Source organism: Sander lucioperca, chromosome 23 (genome assembly GCF_008315115.2).
Source record: "Sander lucioperca isolate FBNREF2018 chromosome 23, SLUC_FBN_1.2, whole genome shotgun sequence".
Taxonomy (NCBI): Eukaryota; Metazoa; Chordata; class Actinopteri; order Perciformes; family Percidae; genus Sander; species Sander lucioperca.
Window position 1 is genome coordinate 11,948,633 of NC_050195.1, and position 22,812 is coordinate 11,971,444.

General features: G+C 40.7%; 1 long non-coding RNA gene across 1 annotated transcript; it reads right to left on the reverse strand.

The window, feature by feature from the left end:
* Nucleotides 1-338: 338 nt before the first annotated feature.
* LOC118494388 lies at nt 339-21,161 on the reverse strand. Its single transcript, XR_004896522.1, has 3 exons — nt 21,151-21,161; nt 18,768-18,770; nt 339-464 (listed from the first exon to the last, which is right to left on the reverse strand). It is a non-coding gene; the product is annotated as an uncharacterized LOC118494388 (long non-coding RNA).
* Between the last annotated feature and the right edge of the window lie 1,651 nt (nt 21,162-22,812).

Sequence of the window (22,812 nt, forward strand, 5' to 3'; positions counted from 1 at the left end):
CAGGAGGACCTGACAGCTACGCTTGTTATTGTAAGTGCAATGATAAGTCCAATAAGTACTTTATCAAACCGTATGACTGTGTGTCCCAGCCCAGGATAGGAAATTAACTAACAGTGTAAACTGTTTTTATGTTTAACGTATTCTGAGCTGTAAGAGTTCCTCTCTTTTTCTTTCAAAGGATACATTTCTGTAAGAGCTACACTGAAGTTGGCAGTTTGATAAATGCAAGTTATTTCAATTGATATTCTGTAATATTTCAATCTTCATGTGCTAAAAAGGCACATAAGTTCCTGTAGATGGCAATACACATTCTCTTTTTTTTGCCAAATAAATGCATGTTGAAATCATCAATGTCTTCCCTCTTGCTGTATCAACATCTCAGCTAGCTTTCCTCAGAGATGGTCCCAATAATGTGCTTAAAGTCAAGTCAGATTCAGTTTGTGCATGATTACATGATATAACTACTTTTTAATACTGTATCCTACATTTGGATAATTAAGCTATATATCATATGCTGAAGTATATTTCTGGAGTGTTAAAGATTAAAAGAAAAAATAACAAACCGTACAGAACCGAAAACCGTGACCCTAAAACCGTGATACGAACCGAACCGGGGGGTTTGTGAACCGTACCACCCCTAGTGATCGGTATCGGTTATCGGCCCAAAAAATCCTGATAGCGGCACCTCTAACGTCTACTACATTTTTGTGGGTGAGTAAGGCTCCAACACCAACAACTGCTGCATTTGCATTTGTGTTGTCTTTTTAGAATATATCTATGGTGTCATACAACAGCTTGTTTGTTAAGTGTCTTACTCTTCCTCAACATGCCAAACTTGAAAGGCATAGAAAACAGATGACGCGCAGACAACTCAGTTCCTTTTCCTTTTCTGAATTTATTTTGTTAATTCAGAAGGAGGTTCAGTTTCAGGTTGATAACCTTAACCAATCATAAAGGAAAACGATACAATTACTGCATTATCAGCTTCTATAAACAATAAGAATAATAAACAATCCATTCAAGAAGCACGATTACTATTACTTTACTTTAGAGATTTGAATCATGCAGCCCCATACATCAGTGGAGAGAGTAGACAGGAGTCCAGGATGCCTTGCGTTGAAAAGGTTTATTAACTTGATCAAGGAGAAGTAAATGAATGATCAGTACATGTTATGTTCTGATGCTCCTTTCAATTCTGAAGTGTCTGTCCTCTGGGGAAAACCACACAGATAATGCCGTAGGTTTGAGCCATGCCCAAATATGGGCAGATCCAACACATCTACAATATACAGAATTTAGTCTACTGGTCTATAGACAAAACATTGCCTAGATGCCACTCAGGACCTTTGTCCTCCATCCAACATAATATCTAACCTCTGACTCCAGTTACCTTTACCCCGTTCAGGGAAAACAGTCAAACACATATCTGAACTTGGCTGACACGTTGAAGAAGTAATGGTTGTCATTCATTCATTCATGATCCAATTATTAATCTAACTCAGATTTATTTGTATATTCTCTTAACCTAAAGAGTACGTTTTTTTATGTGATTCTAAAAACTTGCAGTTTTGCATGTAATCTTTGTACTGACTCTACAGCGAGCAACCAAAGCTTGCAGTTTTGGTTGCTCGCTGCTCAGCAGCCAGAGCAGGCTGGCAATAGGCAGGCAGAAGGCTCCCCTGCGAGGGGGACAGTAGCAGAGAGCATCGGATACAAGGATCAGACTGCTTTGACTTGTAAAATATGCTAACCTTGCTACCAACTTATTTTTTTAATTATTTTCCTCGGTTGAGATGTGGCGTGTGAGGGGGAGGGTGCAGAGTAGTAGCACCGCCTCTGCCCACAACTCATTGCTAATGAGAAACTGGCACTCTGCAGAGGGAGAGTCTTAGAAAATAGCACAGGTTTTGTTATTTTGGCTAAAAACTTCATAACAACAATTTAAAGACCACTGAGAATGAAAATAGCTAAAAATGAGGATTGGAGTGGGTCTCTAAAAGGGTTTTTAAGAGATTAAATATAGTATTGTATTCTTGTAGACCTTGTAATGTTGGTCAGTCCTCTCATACCATTACCTGGTCTGTGTTTGTGTGTTATATGTAAACAGGCCTTGTAATGTTGGTCAGTCCTCTCATACCATTACCTGGTCTGTGTTTGTGTGTTATATGTAAACAGGCCTTGTAATGTTGGTCAGTCCTCTCATACCATTATCTGGTCTGTGTTTGTGTGTTATATGTAAACAGGCCTTGTAATGTTGGTCAGTCCTCTCATACCATTACCTGGTCTGTGTTTGTGTGTTATATGTAAACAGGCCTTGTAATGTTGGTCAGTCCTCTCATACCATTACCTGGTCTGTGTTTGTGTGTTATGTGTGAACAGGCCTTGTAATGTTGGTCAGTCCTCTCATACCATTACCTGGTCTGTGTTTGTGTGTTATGTATGAACAGGCCTTGTAATGTTGGTCAGTCCTCTCATACCATTACCTGGTCGGTGTTTGTGTGTTATGTGTGAACAGGCCTTGTAATGTTGGTCAGTCCTCTCATACCATTACCTGGTCTGTGTTTGTGTGTTATATGTAAACAGGCCTCATAAACACTGTTGGTTTCACAAACCACCATTTGTCTGACCCCGTAAGCCTGTGATATGTCACATATTCTTCTAAAAGAGAAATTATGATTTTGAAGTCAGATTTGTGTTCTGCAGATAAAATAAAAATTTTTGATACGTCTTTTAAGTTCACCAGATGTTGGGTTAGGCGTGGTCTCATAAACCACTGCCACGCAAGAAAAAGCCAAATTGGTCTCTTAAACCACATATGCCTGTATGTGTGTGTGTGTGTGTGTGTGTGTGTGTGTTTGTGTGTGTGTATGCTGATAGTCCTGAAATTTAGTAAGAATTGACCTTCACTGCTAGTGAGTTTTTGTATTCTCCTGAGACAGTATCAGGGTTTTTTACAGACTTTGTGTCAGAATCAAGACCAATATCGATATGAACATGAACATCCGGTTTTCTTAAAGCTTGCTTAAAAGCACTGTATGTGTACTGTATGGACCATACATAAGCTTTACATAAAGTACCATACACACCCTATTGCCAGTCAGAATGTTGATGATTCTGCACAAACCTAGATGTTTTTAACATTTAATGTGGATATTTTATGAAAGCTGGCCTGTGACATGTCTGTCATGTTGGCATTTTCAGCATTGTTAAAAGTAAAAAAAAGTCTTGAATATGGCATCCTTAGCGAATGAGGCAGTCTTACCATATAGGAATTAAATTACATGAGAATCACTGAATTAGTTTATCTTTTCTCATTCTCTGACTCACACATATGTAACTGGTGACGATCTCGCATTTGCGGGGTGACTAATGAAAGAACAGTTTTTTCATATGACCTTTGTGTGTTGTTTGATTGTGCATTATACACTTCACAGACTTAAAATACATTCTATAAGGACTCTGTTTATTAAATTATATAAGAACTGTATATACATATGGGTAGAAAACTCTGAGTCCCATACGTACAATTTAACGGCAGGGACAGGGGACAACTGGATATACTCTCATTTCATTCATCTAAAATGCATTTTTTTATGCTTTATATGTCTACACTTTCACCAACGTTAGGTTGGAGACCTAATTTAGCTGTTGGGCCATAAACAAAAAAATTACACCACCCAAACTAGCAGTCAGTCCGACAGACGATTGCTAATCTAACACTTGATTTGGTTTATCAAAGATGCTAGCACAGTACAGACAAAGAGCACATCCAAAATATTAGTCAGGTCGAACCACTGTGTTTAACTATATATCTTTAAATGTTACAGTTATGGTTGAAACTGACAACAGAAAAAAACAGTTTCACAAATCTGTGAAACTGTTTCACAAATCTCCACAATTCTAAACAACTGCCATTTGTCTACCCGGAAGTGATTTTTGTGTTAGCGAGACGTCACAGTAATTCTGTCTTTACAATGTAAAGACAGAATCACTGTCAATCTTGTCTGTTTCCGTTACAGCCAAGTGAACAAGTGACAGCATCTGCTAGCATAGCATAGCTTAGCTTAGCGTAACTGTCCAACCAAAAATCACCCATATAATTCCAATTTGGCATATAGAAACAAAATCAACAATAACCATCAACAGTCATACCCCTTAGGATTTTAGCCAATGTGTTCAAATCAGAAAAATAAATGCCCAAATCCCCCAGGGAATTACGCTAGCATAATGACGGCTGTTTCCGCTACAGTGCCCTCATTTACAGTACTAACTTAACATAGCACATTTTAAACACATGAATCAGTTGGTTGGCTGGTCTTCAGTAGCAAATTTACTCAATCATTAATTTAAGCCTAGACATTCGGCCAACTGATATTTCAGTCTGGACCAAAGTGGTGGACCGACTGAACGACCAACCAGCTGACATTGCGGGAATTACTGGAATTGTTGGGTCTTTGTAAATTATAGAGTGTGGTCTAGACCTACTCTATCTGTAAAGTGTCTTGAAATAACTCTTGTTATGATTTGACACTATAACTAAAATTGAATTGAATTGCCCTCCAGAGATCCATGCAAATATCATGGCTAAAATTGTCTACTTACTGTACACATTTAGCTGACAAAGCAATACAGTCATGAAAATGAAGAAATTAAATAATAAAAAAAGAATTAAAATGAATGGCTAAGGACTTGTACAAGCTCCGGTAATGGCTCTGGTCAGAATGATCCTACAGTGTGATTTTTACTTTTAGCTGTTTCTTACTTCAGCATAGACTAGTGAACAGTGTCAAGACTAGGCCTACCGGCTAAACTAACGCTAGCTTCATGGCTACCTCTACACCTGGCGAGTCCCCACTCCCCCTCAGGATTTCCTCGTTGTTCAATAATACAAACAAAGAAATTGCTGACCTCAGGGAAGATGTTCGTCGGCTTTCCGAGGACTTAAAAACCAAAGATGCTTTGTTAACCGCCTGCTTGGACGTGGCTCATAATCAGTCGCTCCGGATCTCATCTCTCTCGGCGGCCTTCCAGGATACCGCGCCATGGGACCCAGCTGCCTGCCCACGCCCATCGTCCTGCTCGACACCGGTTATCAAGCCACCCTGGACTGAGGTGGTTTGCGGCCGAAAGAGAGCCTCGGGTAGGGCTCCATCGCCTCCTGCCCTCAGCCTCTCCAACCGCTTCAATGCTTTGTCGGAGTCGGAGCCGGTGGTGGCCAGTGCGGCTCACCGGGCTCGCCCCGCTTCAAAGCAGACTGACCAGCCGTCGTCACGGAAGACGATTGCTACCGCGCGGCGAAAGCTTCTGAGGGATGCGGTAGTCAGACGGTCCGGTGGCCTACACTGCCTGGATCAGCCAAATGACAACGTTCCTCAAAAACAATCTCCACAACCGAACGGTAAGCATTCTTCCTCTTCTTTTCCCTGCCCATCTGAAACCGACACTGACTGTTTTGCTCCCGTCACCGGCTACCCACACCCCCCCACTCCTCGTCCGCTCTTCCCCCTAACCACAGTAATTATTGGGGACTCCATCACTAGAGACCTACGGTTTCATAATGCTGTCACACACTGTTTTCCCGGGGCCAAAGTTGCAGACATCCTGGCTAAAGTTATGGACCTGATACCCTCATTTCCGACCTCTATCAAACGCATCGTGGTCCATTGTGGACATAACGACATGTCCACTCGGATTCAGGAGTGTGAGCGCACAAGGCGAGACTTTACCACTCTCATTGAGGCTTTAAAAAGCACTGGGAAGTCGGTTTTTATTTCGGGCCCACTTCCATCTCTAGGTCGCGGATCAGGCCTCTTTAGCAGACTACTCTCCCTTAACACCTGGCTCCAGCTCACATGCAGTATTCACAGGATAGGTTTTATTGACAACTTCAATCTGTTTTGGGAACGTGGCTCCCTGTTCAGCAGGGATGGGATTCATCCCAATACACGCGGAAGCCAGATGCTACGTGGAAATTTGCACCACGCCCTGCATACCCAGACCTCTGATTGACTGTTTACATCCCGTAAACACTCCCACAAGCACACTGACCAGACACACTCTCCCAAAGTCAATAATCAGAGATACAGCGCTATACGCCCCTCTGTGCTCCCTTCAGAGCAATCACCCATTCATAATCCCATAACCACCGTGTCTGTCCCCCGACTGAGACCGTTTAAACCAAACACTAATAAAAGAGGTGCTATACTAAACAACCTAATTGGAATTAAAACAACCACTGCAACGACAGAACAGAATAGGAAAATCAAATGTGGGCTATTAAATATTAGATCTCTGTCATCGAAAGCATTATTGGTAAACGAATTGATATCAGATAACCACATTGATTTATTCTGCCTCACCGAAACCTGGCTGGGCCATGACGAATATGTTAGTTTAAACGAAGCCACTCCTCCCAGTCATAATAATACCCAAATTCCACGAGGCTCAGGCCGAGGAGGGGGAGTTGCAGCCATATTTGACTCGAGCCTGTTAATTAATCCTAAACCTAAACTAAATTATAACTCGTTTGAAAGCCTTGTTCTTAATCTTCAACACCCAACATGGAAAACAGTACAGCCAATTATATTCGTTGTTGTTTACCGAGCACCAGGTCCATATTCTGAGTTCTTATCTGAATTCTCAGAGTTTTTATCATGCGTAGTCCTTCAATCAGACAAAGTACTTATTGTAGGTGATTTTAATATCCATGTGGACATTGAGAGCAATAGCCTTAGTACTGCTTTCAATTCACTGCTAGATTCTATTGGTTTCAGTCAGAGGGTGCATAAGGCCACGCACTGTTTTAACCACACCCTCGACCTTGTGCTAGAATATGGCATCAAAATTGACGATTTAATAGTATTTCCGCAGAATCCTTTATTATCAGACCATTTTTTAATAACTTTCGAATTCCTACTACCAGACTATACGAAATTAAATAAAAGTTTCTACACTAGATGCTTATCTGACAGTGCTATAGCTAAATTTAAGGAAGCTATTCCAACAGCACTTAACTCAATGTCATGCCTTAATATAACAGAGGACTGTTACGTTAACTCTAGTCCCTCCCAACTTGATAACTTTGTAGACGCTGCTACGGCCTGCCTACGGACTACTTTAGACTCGGTTGCTCCTCTCAAAAAGAAGATGATGAAGGAAAGGAAACTAGCACCTTGGTATAACTCCCAAACTCGCAAATTAAAACAAATCTCACGAAAACTTGAAAGTAAATGGCGTTCCACCAAACTGGAAGAATCTCGTGTGGATTGGCAAGATAGTCTAAAAAATTATAGGAGGGCCCTCAGAAATGCCAGATCAGACTATTACTCAACACTAATAGAAGAAAATAAGAACAACCCAAGGTTTCTTTTCAGCACTGTAGCCAGGCTGACAGATAGTCACAGCTCTATTGAGCCATCTATTCCTATAGCTCTGAGCAGTGATGACTTCATGACCTTTTTTAATGATAAAATTATAACAATTAGAGAAAAAATTCATCACCTTCTGCCCACAGCTTCCAACGACTCACCATTGGGCGCAGGAGGGCTAGAGAGAACGATAAGACCTGATACTTATTTAGACGGCTTTTATCCTTTAGACCTCCAACAATTAATGTTAAGGGTCTCTTCAGCTAAGCCAACTACCTGTCTCTTAGACCCCATTCCAACGAAGCTACTTAAAGAAGCACTACCTGTGGTCAACACCACATTACTAGATACGATCAATATGTCCTTATTAACGGGTCACGTACCGCAGTCTTTTAAAGTAGCTGTGATAAAACCTATTCTGAAAAAACCCACCCTCGACCCTGAGGTCTTAGCCAACTATAGACCTATATCTAACCTCCCGTTTCTCTCCAAAATCCTTGAGAAGGTAGTCGCTAATCAATTGTGTGACTTTCTGCATAGAAATAGTCTATTTGAAGACTTTCAGTCAGGATTTAGAATGCATCATAGCACAGAGACGGCACTGGTGAAAATCACTAACGACCTTCTAACTGCTGCTGACAAAGGACTTGTCTCCGTACTTGTCTTATTAGATCTTAGTGCTGCATTCGACACTATTGACCATACCATCCTCTTACAGAGACTGGAACATTTAGTTGGCATTAAAGGAATCGCACTAAGCTGGTTTAAGTCCTATTTTTCTGAGCGATCCCAATTTGTTAATATTAACGATAAACCATCCAAATACGCTAAAGTTAGCCATGGCGTTCCTCAAGGCTCAGTGCTTGGACCAATTCTATTCTCTTTATATATGCTTCCTCTAGGCAATATTATTAGGAAACACTCAATTAACTTTCACTGTTACGCAGACGACACCCAATTATATCTGTCAATCAAGCCAGACGAAAGCGGTCAGTTAGCTAAACTTCAAGCGTGCATTAAAGATATAAAATCCTGGATGACCCACAATTTTCTGATGTTGAACTCAAACAAAACGGAAGTTATTGTGCTGGGACCCAAGCACCACCGAACTTCATTATCTAAATATATAGCTACCCTAGATGGTATTGCCCTGGCCTCCAGCACTACTGTCAGAAATCTAGGAGTCATTTTTGACCAGGATCTATCCTTTAACGCCCACTTAAAACAAACCTCAAGAACAGCCTTTTTCCATCTTCGTAACATTGCCAAAATCAGGAACATCCTGTCTCAAAACGATGCTGAAAAACTAGTCCATGCATTCGTAACTTCCCGGCTGGACTACTGTAATTCTTTACTATCAGGCTGCTCAAATAAGTCCCTCAAGACCCTCCAGCTGATCCAGAATGCTGCAGCACGTGTTCTGACAAGAACTAACAAAAGAGATCACATTTCTCCTGTATTAGCTTCTCTGCATTGGCTTCCTGTAAAATCCAGGATTGAATTTAAAATCCTTCTCCTGACCTACAAAGCACTAAATGGTCAAGCACCATCATACATAGAAGAGCTTTTAGTACCTTATTGTCCCACTAGAGCACTACGCTCCCAGAACTCAGAGCTACTTGTGGTTCCTAGAGTCTCTAAAAGTAGAATGGGAGCCAGAGCCTTCAGCTACCAGGCTCCTCTCCTGTGGAACCAGCTCCCAACTTGGGTTCGGGGGGCTGACACCGTCGCCACATTTAAGAATAAACTGAAAACCATCATCTTTGATAAAGCTTATAGTTAGGGAGTGAGGAGTTGCAGCATAGTAGAGTAGAGTAGAGGGAGGCAGGAAGTACAAGCCCGTTCCGGCAGAGGAGAGTACGAGCCCGGTCCAGGGCCCCTCTCTTTAGCCTGCCTCTCTTAGTTATACTATTATAACTCTAGACTGCTGTGGGAAGCTCCTTCCAAGGACACAATGAGCCGCTCCCTCTTCTCTCTTTTCACTTGTCTCCTTTTGTGTGCATCTTAGTCCCAGAAATGCCTGTTACTAACCTATCTCTGGGGAGTTTTCTCCCCGGAGTCCCTTTGCTTCTTCTTCACCCAGAACATCGCCTTGGAATTGGGTGGCACCTACACCGGGGTCCTGGGTGCAGCTGACGCTATGGACTTACTACACCCTGCTACGCTCTGCGTTTCCCCGCAGTGTCCGACTGCGTCCTGCCGCGTCCAACCGCGTCCACCCAGGCTGCTGTGCCACACTACACCCCGTAACGCCCTGCTGTGCCCTACTATGACATGAACTACTATGACTACCATTGTGATCACTGCTTCACTATCTTTATTATGACTATTATTGCCACCATTCACCACTCCCCCAACTGGTGCCGTCAGACACCGCCTACCAAGAGTCTGGGTCTGTCCGAGGTTTCTTCCTAACAAAAAAAAAGGGAGTTTTTCCTTGCCACTGTCGCAATAGCTACTGCTAATGCTTGCTCTTGAGGCAACCACTGTAATAGTTGGGGCTTCGTAAAGTACAGAGTTTGGTCTAGACCTACTCTATCTGTAAAGTGTCTCGAGATAACTCTTGTTATGATTTGATACTATAAATAAAATTGAATTGAATTGAATTGAATTGAATGTCAATGTGATAAGGAAATATCAGTTAGAAAATTCATTCTGCAAAGTAACAAATTGATGAAATGATCTGACATTCCCAAAACATGACATTTGTAAAAACCTTTAAAATTCCCTGTCTGGAATACACCTTGCAAAATTGCAGGACATTACAGAAAATCAATGACCAGCAGGAATCCTGCTGAATGTTTGAGCCACATAAACCATGAACAAATTAGCAGCAGCTGCCCAGTTCAGCCAATCTGTAACACTGATTTAAGAAGCTTAACTGGAGCCATTATGGATGCAGAAATTAAAGCGGCTGTAATTGAAATGTTTACAATTACAATGTATCAAGTGACAATGTGAATGTGAATGTTACATTCCACATTCCATTCTGTAAGAACTCTGAAGAAAGCCTCTCTCCTCTGTTTTATTTTTAGCCTAAACTGCAACACTGCAGTCACATGACTTGGACTCGAGTCAGACTCGAGTCACAAATTTGATGACTTTAGACTCTACTCGAGAATTTCAGGAAAGACTTGCAACTCGACTTGGACTTCAACACCAATGACTCGTGACTTCACTTGGACTTGAGCCTTTTGACTTGAAAAGACTTAAGAGATTAAATAAAAGACTTAAGAGATAAAAGATTAAAGGAGAATTCCGGTCGATTTCAACGCGTAGCTCTGTTGTTTATAAATTTGGAGTGCTGTCCGTAGCGAGAAAAACGAAAACAATCGTGCAGAGTGGCCGGCTGGAGTTCAAAAGTTCAACAGCTATCGTGCATGCGCATAAGGTAACTATAGCAACGGTGGAGCTTGTTGGCGAAAGCAGAGAGAAGCTCACAGAGCTGACAGACGGAGCTTGGAGTTAGATCAGGAGGAATATGAGAAAATGATTGGAGTTTGTGTTATATGAGCATGTTCTAAACCTAGGAAAAGAGTACTGAACTATTTTATCTTTGTACACTTCAGACTATGTTGCGGCATGATTATGTATAAAACCACACACTGCAATGTACATACTTTACATTGATTGTGTCTAGATTGTGATATTGTAATTTCCTTTTTGTTGCTGTTGAAGTAAAGACACAAAAGCACAAATGAAATGTGTACTGTATATATATATATATATATATATATTATAAAACCACTGATAACAGACAGGTGTTAGCAATATATTATAGAACTGTACAATTTACTTATTCTTACAATTTACTTATTCAACTTGTAAAATATACATATTCTTACTTTTTCCTAATAGAAATCGGATTGGGATGAACTATCCATCTGAGCTGATATTCTACACAATCTCGTTATTATCCCAAAACTCCGTGTTCGTCTCTCTCTCAGCTCAGACAGTCTGAGTAAAAAAAAAAAAAAAAAAAGTCTGTGAGTCTTCACCATTGCCATGGTTACCTTATGCACGCTGTTGAACTTTTGAACTCCAGCCGGCCACTCTGCAGGCTGAGCTGTGGTGTGGTGTCAGGTTACAGTTTGTTGCTACAGTCATTACTATGGAAATAACCACGGCAAATCGTTTTTTGGGGGAAAAATACGTTTTGGAATATTGGATTGTATGAGTTCGGCAATCGACTAGTGTGGACTTCACCAGAAACCAGGAAATAAACAGAGGTATGGATTAACACAACTTTTATGCATTTCTGTCACAACTACTGCAGTCAAATTCGCTGTGTTCCCTTGGTAGGAATAACTGCACATGGGTAGGCATTTGTAATGACATTTCAAACATGTTTAGAGGCTAAAAACAAGTTTAAAACGTGCCCTGTTTAAACCTGTTGGCTGCAAAATCTAGCAGGAGGATAACACGGTGTAGGCAGCACCGATTGTTTTCGTTTTTCTCACTACTGACAGCACTCCAAATTTACAAACATTTTTTAGTTTTTAAGATTATTTTTTGGGTATTTTCGGCCTTTATTTTGATAGGACAGCTGAAGACATGAAAGGGGAGAGAGAGGGGGTAATGCCATGCAGCAAAGGGCCGCAGGTTGGAGTCGAACCCAGGCCCGCTGCGTTGAGAAGTAAACCTCTATATATGGGCACCCGTTCTACCAACTGAGCTATCCGGGCGCTCAACAGAATGTTTTTTAAAACGTGCTTTAAAAATAAATTGATTTCCATTCATTTCCTAATTCAATTAACACTATTAATTCCCAGCAAGTCGATACTTCATGAACGCATCATTTCCCAGATCCACTTTAACCAAGATTAACCAGACCGCAGAGAGAAGCATGAAGAAGTGAAGTTATGTCGCTGAGTGCCAGTTTGAAATTATCATAGACAGTAAAAGAAATGGACATTGGTTGGAGACTTCGACGCAGATCAGTGAAGTATATTAGAAGCACTTTTCTGGTGATGGCTGAGAGTACTGTTCAGCTGCTGCGCAGCCTCAAACCGAGCTTGACGACGTAGATGTGACGTGAGCAACCTGTCTGAAAGTTGGAAGTCTTCTGGTAGCTGTGCCAAGAGAAATCTCAATCATTCCCAATCTTGCAGAGACGGAGAGTGTGAGTAGGAGCTGTCAATGAGTGTAGGAGCAGAAGCAACTTTTGGTAAGTATTCTGATTATTATTTTGTCATTTTGCATAGTATTTATTTATTTTAAAATATAACGCCAGTACGCCTTATTAAGTTAATGCATAATATTAAGAAGTTATGTAAAATTATATTCAAGAACTTGTGATATGAATTCATACCCAATAGGTATATGTAAGGAGATAACATAGGCACAGGCTAATCATTGTTAACTAGACAGACTAGACTACTTCATTATTTAACAACATATACTTTTCTTAAAATATCCTAGTTGTTCGTGGATAAATGTTACTTCATATGAATTCACTTGCCACATACCGAAGTATTTCCTGCTGAAATATTTTGTTCCGATGCTTTCATGGACTCTCTATGGGCTTCTCCCTTGACTGTATGCCTCCATGTCCCCCCCGATTGCCTGCGAGTTTCTCCTGACTATGCGGTAATTTCTCTACTGTGCGATAGAAAGTTGCGTGGTCATGACACAATCGTGAGCCTATTTTTACAAAAACGTCTGCTACGGGGCCATAACGTGAGATACAAGGTAATGGAGCCTTTTATACATTGTCGTGTTTCTTTAGAAATAAACAATGGACAAATAGAGTCTTTAAATGCTTCAGATGTAAAGTTATTCACTGTCAAAGTGGCGCCAAAATGAATGGGAGTCAATGGAATGCTAGCGGAAACTACAGATATTACATGTTCAATTGTCACATTAGGAGGCATAGGAATAGCTAGAGGCCCAGATCAACAGAGAGCCGGAGAGTGAGAAACCACCTCTGACTGCTAAACTAAAGTAGCTAACAGTGTGTAAACATTAAACACCTGTGGGATTAGCAAGAAAGTCACTAAAAGGAGATCGCTATTAGGTTTAAATGTAAAGTGGATTATAAGCCACTTTAATGATGAATATGCAAAAAAATACTGCATTGAGCTACTGTAGCAAAACACTATTGACACAGAAGCATGTCAGCACGTCAGCCAAGCAGGAGGCAGCACAGGACAGCTGAACCGGTGTAGTTTCATTGATGAAAGTGAAAGCCACTCTGCATATCCATAATATGTTATGTGCAATTACGTGTTCAATGTAACCTGTCAGACTGGCGATGAAAATATTAGCGATCACCCAAGCCTATATGGTGGTCAACAAAAAATAGATAGCAATGTGCAAAACATACGGGTTGAAAATTATAGCAACAACTTCCAACTTCGTTCAACATTTAAAGCTGCACAAAGAACGGTAACGTTAAGTCGAGGCTAAATCATTTAATCAACAGAGGTGCCATGTCGGCAAACTGTTGTGGGTTCCCTCCCTAACTCGTACTTAACTCTAAGTAACAGAAATTGTGCAACCTTGTGGGTGAATGAAATGTTTTTTTTTTTATAAAAGTAATTGTGTGCACATCCCACCTTCTGGCAGGTGCAGGACAAATGAAAGTACTTAAAATGAAAAAAATGTAATGTCCGCAACACTGCTTTAAACTCAAACGCAAACATTTGCCTGAAGAAGACCCAGTAGGGTCGAAACGTTGCATTTATATTAAATATGGGAGTTTAAAGCAGTGTTGCGGACATTTTTTTCGTTTTGAATGAAATGGTTTGCCTTTGTTTATGTTGTTTTAATGCAAACTGTTGTGTTATCTCCCATACACATGCACACAGGAGTTTTTTTCTTTAACATTTATCTTTTTAATTCAAAACATTATGAATGTGCAGTGTCTGTTATTAAATTCAGTAGCACTTGGTAAAACTTGTTTAAAAGAAATAAAATACACATTTGAAAAGACCATGATTTGTATAAATTTAATTTGTTAGCACTCTGTTGTTTAGATTCGGTGAATATTGCGTTATGACTTGTTTAGGACTCGAAACACAAAGTTTAGGACTTTGGACTTGACTCGTTACTTGCCTGTCTTGAGTTGGGACTTCGGTGCAAAGACTTGAGACTTACTTGAGACTTGCAAAACAGTGACTTGGTCCCACCTCTGCTGTGAACCCACCTCGAGACAATCCCTCTGTCCATTCTGACTCTTTTTCATATCCTACACGTCATCTAAATGAATGCAGTAGGGGTGACCCCAAATATTCAATGCTTCGATCGAAGGAGCCTGATTCTGCGAATCTCACAGTTGAATCTTTGCAGAGGTGTTATGAAATGAGGATCATGCCATTTTGGCTATATGGGGGTGTTCATTGCCTGAACTACCTGTTTTCTCCCAATAAGTCAATATACAGCCTAGTATGATAAAAATATCAACATATAATGCTGTGAATAAAAATTTGAAAAGAAATGAACTTTTAAATAAATCTTTGTGTGTGTGTGTGTGTGTGTGTGTGTGTGTGAATAAATCCAACCATTCCATGACAGATTTAGGTTTCACTTTCCATGATATGTGTGTTGGAGGAGCATCTTGACAGCAGGGATTTAAATCTTTAATTGAAAATGTCTGGGAAAAGAAAATCTAAAGTGTGGGTGCACTTTGAAATAGTAAAAGATGATCCCAAAAAAGTAAGATGCAAGTTGTGTTGTCCACACGAGTATCCTCAATTTTTACTGCGTACTGCCACCTCCTGTGTAGTACACACCCCTAAAAAAAAACCCTGTGTAAATGCGTCTCTCACATAACAGCTTAACGCTGAGAAAACAGAGCTGAAAATGTGCCGGTAACATTGATAATCGTAGTGGATGAACATATTAATGTAACCCTGATCGCTGGAATGGCCACTGTGCCGGAGTCAGCCCAATGGTCCCTCAGCCCAGTGGTCCCACAGCCCTGTGCTCCCACATTTCTAAAATTTTTCTTAAAATTAGGCCCTATGTTAGGATTAGGGTTAGGGTAACATTCCATCTCCATAGTCCATTGCTACTGGATAATAGGTTGGGTGTAATTGGCTACCAAATTGGGAGAAATGGGGATAAAATCTGATACAAATTTATGAAAATGGAAATGTGGGAACATAGGGCCTAATTTTGGAAAAACATCTTAGAAATGTGGGAACTGTGGGAACATAGGGCCTAATTTTGGAAAAAATCTTAGAAATGTGGGAACATAGGGCTGTGGGAACATAGGCACACTCTCACAGCGCCACAGCCAGATTCACAAGCACACTGCACTTCAATTAAATTTTATTTATAGTATCACATCATAACAAGATGCTTTCAGAAGCAACTCACAGAGGTCAAGCCAGTAGATGATAGGATTCGAACCACAAAACAATCGTGATCGGACTGTCTGTTGTAGTAATGTTTGTAGTGGCAGGCCCTTACCATGTAGTTGGACTAAAAATGTAAAGTTCAAGCTACGAGAAAGTATAAGTATTAGGCAATAGGTATATGTATTATTTTCAGGTGTTGTTTGAGGCAACAAACTAAAGGAGTTTTCACAGACTGAACTGCTAAAGAATGCTTGTTAATTCCTCTTGAGTTCATGCAAATGTGTACTGCAGTCCAAAGAAAGTCCAAAAAATTGATATGCCAACAGATATCAAAAGTAACAATGTTATGTGCTAAACAGCTCCAATATTTCCCAGACAATGTCGCTCCTGTCAACATGACCCCATTTACACCTGCTGTTGAAATGCATCTGTATCTGGACAGCTTATCTTGCATGTTAATAAATGCAATGGACTAGGGCTGAATTTACCAGAGTCAGCCAGGTGGAAATGCCTTGAGTAGTGTCTATAATGTCTGTACATTTGTTTAAGCAGGCCTATGGTAAGTTCAATTCTGAAGTACTGGTACTTGAATATTACAGTGCAGTGGGACACTACTTTTATTCCACTTCATTTCATTTATCTAATAGCTATAGTGAGAAGTTCCTTCACAAAACATTGGTTTACATGCAAACTCTGCTATGACATTTCATGTTGTGTTGGAGTATTGGCAACAGTTTTTGATGCACAGTGGTGGAATGTAGCTACCACTGTACATTTACATTTACTTAAGTATTGTACTTAAGTACAAATTTGAGGTACTTTTACTTTACTTGAATCTTTTCTTTTCATGCCACTTTTTTTACTTCTACTCCACTACATTTCAGACGTAAATATTGTACTTTTTACTCCACTCCATTAATCTGACAGCTTTAGTTCCAAGTTACTTTGCAAATTAAGGTGTTTGCACACAAAACACATGTAGTTAATAAATAGTAGTTTATTATAAATTAAACTACCCAACAATATACAGGCCTACAAGTATGATTTGTGATTAAATGATTTGCAGATTAAACACTTACTTGATTGACAGAACTGTTTTGATCGTTTCCAGTTTCTAAAATGTGAGGATTTTTCTGCATTGAGTACTTTTACTTAAGTAACATTTTCAATGCAGGAGTTTTACTTGACACAGAGTATTTTTACAGTGTGGTATTAGTACTTTTACTTAAGTAAAGGATCTGAATACTTCCACAGCTGATAATGCAGTTACACCACCTACTACATTTATTGTTACTGGTTACATCATGATCAAATATAAAATAAGGGGTTTTCAACTTCAGAGGTGGCACTACATGGTGTAACCTGATATGTAGACAAGGTCACAGGATATTTCTTAGATATTGATATTTCTCAGTTGAGTAGTAGGATCATATTATTAGACTGAAGATCAATTTCCCTCTCTTTTTTCTGGTTTAAAATGAGTGAGGCTTAATAATTAACTCAGAGACCCAGGTGTATTAAGTGCTTAGGCATAGCAGCATTGACATATCGACTTACACTTATCATTCCAAGTGTCTCGTATCCGGATAAAATCCAGGTGGTTTCGGCAATCGGATATCACTCCGTCACAAATGATTCTCGATTGCATTTACACTTAGCTTTTTTGATATCAGTTAGCTTTAACAGAAAGTACTTGATGAATTGCGTTGGACTGGTAGCATGTGGGCCCTGTATTATAAATACGTATATATCTAGCACTTTCAAGACCCTGCAGTGCCGCGGCTGCCGGTGTAACAATGTTATCTAACGTTATATGTGTTGCGTCGTCTCGTCTCATTCTGGAGATCAGTCTCCCTCTAGCTATCCTCAGTGTCATCGTTGGCAGACAGTTTTTACGTGCCTAGATGTGCTTGCTATATATTTGTATTTATGTAACCTATGAAGTTTGTGAGTTATTGTATGACAATGGAAGGGACATTTGTTCCCTGAGTAACCAACAAGCTCAGGGACAGCTTTATCCCACAGGCCATAAGACTTGTGAACTCTTGAGCTAATCAATTGTCACTTTACATCATATCTCTAAACCGTCACTTTATCTTTATACATTTTACTTGAAAACTGTTTACTGCTCTCTCTCTCTCTCTCTCTCTCTCTCTCTCTCTCTCTCTCTCTCTCTCTATATATATATATATATATATATATATATATATATATATACACAGATATACAGGCCAGCTGACAGTCTTGCCTGGGCCTGGGACCCAGTCCCTTGCTCTTCCTCTCCTCTGCACTTCCTCTCCTGTTCCCCCCCCCTCTCCTCTGCTCTTCCTTTCCTCTCCTCTGCTCTTCCTTTCCTCTCCTCTGCTCTTCATCTCCTTTCCTCTCCTCACATCTCTCTCTGCAAAAGACAAGTGACAGGCATTGACAATAATGGTTAACATTAACAAACTACACATAAGCTGTTGCCAAATATACTCTTCATATGTATTGGTATTCTGACACTAGCAGGAAATAAATGAATATTTACCATTGTATTTTAGGCTACTGCTGGTGTGACATGTTTAGATTTGAACTCCAAATGCCATGCAATTTTCCTTGTGGCAAAATCATCTATGATGTCTTTAAAGTCCAGTTTCTTGGCAAGTTGACGCTCTATGGAGAGCATTGCTAAACCATTGAGCCTCTCCTAGGACATGTTAGAGCGCAAGTAGTTTTTTATTATCTTCATTTTACTGAAGGCCCACTCACCTCCAGCCGCAGTCACAGGCAGAGACAGGAAAATACGCAGCAGGACACACAGGTCTCCATAAATGCTCTGTAGTCCCATTGTGTAAATGGCATTAAGTTGGTCCAGAGGTCCAAGATCGTCTTCAAAAGTTGCACTATATATTTTCTTTAAGTGCTGAATTTGGTCTTCAAGGGACTCTGTGAGGACATTCTTATATTTCTCAGAGAGCTTTGAGCATGATGCACTGATGCTGTCCTGTGGCATAGCTCTGAATTTCCACAGGACGCAGAACTCGTCACATATCTGCTGCACTGATGAGAACCGTACATGTAGTTGAGAGATTATGCTGTCCATTGCAACATGAAACACTATCTCTGAATAGGGTCTCTGGGCTTTGCTCCTCTGTCCCTTTCTTTTCTGATTCATCAAAGAAATGCTTCCTCTTTCTCTGTCTCATTTCTAACTGGGATTTGATGCCCATGGACGTGGCCACAGCAGTTGCCTGTCAGAAAACTATCCCATGATGCACGCATGCAGGCAATCTCCTCCTCCAGTTCCTTTATATTGACAGCTTGCACATCAAATCCTCTATGCATTGTAACACCTTGACCCAAAAAGTGAGGAGCAAAACTGCATTAAAGGACTGAAAGTAGGTCTTTAGACCCTGTGCTTCAGCTTTGGCTTCACTGGTGAGGTTACCTGTAGTGATAACGGTGTCTAATGCCTGGATCACACCGGGCAAATGTTTTGCCACTGGGCGCACTCCATCGTGTGTCAGACAAGCTATGCAGAGAACAACCCAAAACTCTTTGTACGATTTCCCATCTGAATACACACTTAATAGTTTGATTGATGAAGCCAAAGAATATGTCTATTTCTGGGCAGGCCCGGGCTGCATGGACACCAACTAGGTTTAACGTGTGAGATACACATGGTGAGTATGTGGCCAAGGGATTTTTATTCAGTATGCAAGTTTGCACTCCTCTCACTTTTCCTGCCATGTTAGCTCCATTATCATAGCTCTGACCCCTGCAATCAGCTATATCTATCCCATGTTCACCTAGTGATTGTTCCACCATTGTGGCGATTTCCTCTCCTGTCTTTTTTGAAAAGTCCTTAAATTCAAGGAAACGTTCATTTATTTCCCTGCCACCCTCAGGGGAAGTTTGACTGGCATACCTCAGCAACAGTGCATTTTGCTCCAAGTTTGACACATCTGGGGTTGCATCACACATTATGGAATAGAATGTTGTTTCTTGCCTTTCCCTCAAAATAGTGTTTAGGACACGCTGAGCACAACGTTCAATAAATTCGTTTTGGCTGTCAGGTGAAAGGTAATGAGCTTGGAGTCTCTTTCCCTGTTTCCGGTGCTCTCTAATGTTTTACAGTGTACATCCAGCAGCCGCTTCAGTAGTGCTTTATTTTTTTCGATTTCTGTCTCCATCAATTTTTGTTGTTGGCTGTCAATTCCAGAAGTCTGTAGGACAAAATGTTGTAGGTTCTTCCATTTCCAATAACAATGTTTGGGTGCACGGTTTCTTTCATGTTCTGGAAATCTCTTATAAAGCTTTTTGTATTATATATTCGATATTTTCATCCCATCTGTGGAATTTAGTGCACTAGTTGACTTTTTCTTTACTTCAAAAGGAGAACAACAAGCATGGTAGGCAAAATAAGGCCTTTTTTGAGCTGCTATATACTATCCAGTTTTCCCTTCCATTGTGGGATGTGGAACATGTCAAATAGTTGGTGAATTCCCTGCCCTCTGCATCTGCTGGCAATTCCTTTGCCCTCTCTGAGAAAGGCGTTCGTTTTGCCATCACACGTACGAGGTTCACTCTATCAGAGTCGGTCATTCTAGTTAGCCATAATGCAGGATCGCTGAAATTAAGTGTGTGATCAGTCTCTGATCCATCCTGCTCAGACTCTCCAACGGGGTAGCGGGCCCCTCCCGCATCACTGTGACTCTCTCTCTCTCTCTCTCTTCTCTCTCACTGGTAGCCTGACTCTGTCCCTCCGCTCCGGGGCCCCTCCCGCATCACTCTCTCTGTCACCTGACTGCAGCTGGATCTCTCTCCTCTCTGTCTCATCCTCTCTGACGGAGCTACCAAACTCAACTGTTTCTGTCAAAGATAACGTGTTGTGTCAGGCTTTTATACAAGCTAATGGACGTTAACATTAGAGCTGGCCTGTTAGGTTACGTTACAAGGCTCGTAAACGTTGCCTGCGCTGTTTCTTACCTTGCTCTACGTTGACTTTACTAGTTCCAGCTTCACCGTCACCACCTTCTTTTAAATATTTGTTTAGAAAATCTCTAAGGCCTCTATTTTCTTCTTCTCTTCTTCTCTTTTCTTTCCTTTTCTGAGCACCAGACTTGTGCTGACCGGACATTTTGAGCGTACTGAACTTCAAATCAAATGACAACATTAAATTATGATCAGTGGCCAAACCATTTTTGTGTTGGGGGTGGGGGGGTTCTTGACCACTATTTCAAGGACAATTAGGAAGAAAACAAATAAAAAGCGTTTATGTAACTCAAATATTACTATATATTATACTACTATTTTTCCACAAATAGGCCTATTTTAATTTTTTTTTTTTTAATTATTCCATAATTTAATGAGGGCCCAGGGACAACAGACCTGTTTGTCCCCCCCTATCGGCGGGCATGTATATATATACTATAATTATGCATTTATGTATTACTACACTCATTGTTACATCAAGTCTTGTTCATTGCAATACTGTCTACAATTATATATAGTTTTCTAACTTTAATACTCAACTACTATCACAACTCTGATCGGGGACATCAACATCAGCATGGCATCGTTTCGAGAAGGGAATTATTATTGGCTATACAATTTCGTTCGTTAAAAGTGGAGTGGAGTGCAGAGGCCCCTTTTCAAAATCTGGCACCCGACAACCCCCCATTAGAGCGTATATTGATGACCTGACCGTGACCACAAACAACATCAGTGCCCAGGTGCAGGTGGATCCTCCAAGGTCTCAAACGATTCAATACGGGGAAGAATGAGCTTCAAGCCTGCAAAACATTTGGCCTCTGGTCCTCAGTAAAGGCAAGGTAACAGACCAATTCCACTTCTCTTTTGGGAGACACCAAATGTGTAACTGAGCTGCCAGCTGCCACAACCAGCAATGATCTCATCTCTTGGCTTTCCACTGTGGACAGGTCAGGTATTCCCGGAAAATTCAAGGCCTAGATATATCAACATGGAATCCTGCCCCGACTCCTCTGGCCACTGCTGATCTATGAAGTTCCAATCACCACCGTGGAGAGCTTCGAAAGGAAGATTTATCACTTCCTGCGAAGGTGACTGGGCCAGCCGCGGAGCCTTAGCAGCAATGCCCTTTATGGGCAAAACATCAAGCTGCAGCTTCCATTCAGATATCTGGTGGAGGAGTTCAAGATTGCCAGATCACCAATCACTGATGATGTGTCCAGGTTGCACCGCAAGGTGTATATGCGACATTTATTATATAATTATATTACTTCATATTTTATTTGTTCTATTGTAGCCCTATATCTTAACATGCACTATTTATTTTGTCTTTTGTCTTAGATTCAGAATTTGCTTTTACTTGTGTGTGTGTGTGTGTGTGTGTGTGTGTGTGTGTGTGTGTGTGTGTGTGTGTGTGTTTTTAATGAGCATTGTTGGAGGTATCTGAGGCCTAAGATTTAAATTGCCACAGACTACTTCTGTTATTGTTGTGCATGTGACAAATGAAGAACCTTTAATCTTGAACCTTGACTTGGTCCAGACTTAAAGACTAAAGTCAGGAAACAAAAGTCTCTCTGGTAAACACAACAGATTACAATAATGTACAGGTGTGCCTTTCTCCACAGTAGGGTTGGGTACCGATCCGGTACTTTTTTGGGTACCGACCAAATTACGTCGGTACATGTACGCACGAGCTTATCTGTCCTTTCTGCATGTTGACAGAGAGCGGGGCTCCACTCTGACACACACACACACACACACACACACACACACACACTCACACAGGCAGAGGTGCGGACGGAACAAAATGATATCACCTCGGCAGTTTGTTTAACATTAAGTCACAGTGAGTCACAGCAATGCCGGCTTTCGCTGCAATATAATATAATGGCGAGCCGAAAGCTGTTGGGAGATCGTAGGCCCAACAGTGTTCTCTGTGCCCTTTTGACTGACTGGCAGGCTGGAGATTGTAAGGCAAGGCAACTTTATTTCTATAGCACATTTCAGCAATAAGGCAATTCAAAGTGCTTTCCATAAAACATAAAGAGCAGTTCAAAAGAGATGGTCTAAGTAAATAGGATAAATAGGTTTGGAATTATTTTTACAACTGAAATTAATTTTTGTTATTGCAGAGGGAAAGTATCGAAAAAGGTACCATTGGGTACCGGAAG